The sequence below is a fragment of the Aplysia californica genome, unplaced genomic scaffold (genome assembly GCF_000002075.1).
Source record: "Aplysia californica isolate F4 #8 unplaced genomic scaffold, AplCal3.0 scaffold00011, whole genome shotgun sequence".
Lineage (NCBI taxonomy): Eukaryota > Metazoa > Mollusca > Gastropoda > Aplysiida > Aplysiidae > Aplysia > Aplysia californica.
In genome coordinates, this window is record NW_004797281.1 from 328,807 (window position 1) to 330,128 (window position 1,322).

General features: G+C 40.2%; 1 protein-coding gene across 1 annotated transcript in view; it reads left to right on the top strand.

Annotated features, from left to right (window-relative positions):
- The window catches only part of LOC101856231 (monocarboxylate transporter 3), a gene marked incomplete in the record, with an annotated part of 22,916 nt that overhangs the window by 18,677 nt on the left and 2,917 nt on the right, over positions 1 to 1,322 (top strand).

Consider the following 1,322-nt stretch of genomic DNA (forward strand, 5'->3'; position numbering starts at 1 on the left):
TATATATATATACAATCGAAACTGCTCTAAGGCCACCTGTATACGACAATCACCTGCACAAACGGCCACTTCCCATTTCCTTTCTTTTGTATTTTCTACATTATAATGCCACTATGTAAAACTATTTGGGGGACCACTATTATATCAGATGGGAGATGTCACACCGAAATTAAAAGCTGCATTTGCCAACCAAAAGCAACCTTCCACAAAATGAAACAGATACTTACAAACACACCAGTCTGTCACTAGAAGGCAAGAAAAAGGAAATTGAAAAGTTACACAGAGCCAATTCTATTATACGGGAGCGAAGCATGGACAATCAATAGACAGTTGGAAAGAACAATTGAGGCGACAGAGTTGTGATTCCTAAGACGCATGCTGCGTATCCCATAGACAGCTGGAACAACAGTCGAAGAAGTCTTGGTTGAAGCAAATTGCAGACGATAGCTTATGACGAATATACGAAAACAACAGGCAAAGTTCATGGGACACACAATGCGGAAAGAAACATGGGAGACTATTGTAACGTCAGGCAAGTTTGATGGAAAGAGAGGCAGAAGCCGACAGAGGGAAAAGATACTATGGTTGACAGATTGGCTGGGAACAGCAAGAACAACAGACAACATCACTGCAACGCAAGACAGAGTGAAGTGGAGGTCCATGATCACCCACGCCAGTCCACAAAGGCACCGGATGATGATGATGATGTAAAACATCCACCTGTGTAAGACGGTCACGTTTTCCCTCAACAATGGATGGCCGTCTTAGTCAGTTTGACTGTACATTTAATACTCTTTTCAACATTGACAGGTGGGACCTAGCAAAATAACGTCCATCTCCGATAAGACAGAGCCAATAAATGGGCAGAATGAGCACAGAGCCAATTTAGGATAACAATACAGTAATAATTCAAGTCTTTGAGATGTACAGTGGAGTCTGCTTAAATCAAACTCTAAGAGATTGTCGGGTTTTCTTCTACTTATTCGGGTTTACGGGTTTAGAGAATTTGCTCAAATAAAAGAAAAAACTAAAATCGGGGATTATGTTTTCTTTCGGTTTACAAGTACCGCTGTTTTCGGATTAACCGTGCTCGACCTAAGCGGACTCGATTGTAATCCAAGTCAATGGCATTTACTTAAGTAGCTATGATATTATTGAGCGGGGATATGCCCTATACAAATGCTATCTATTGTTGTTTTTGTTATTGTTTTTGTTCTTGTCGTCATCATCATCGTTGTTGTTGTTGTTGTTGTTGTTGTTGTTGTTGTTGTTGTTACGATGTTGTTGTTGTTGTTGTTGTTGTTGTTGTTGTTGTTGTTGTT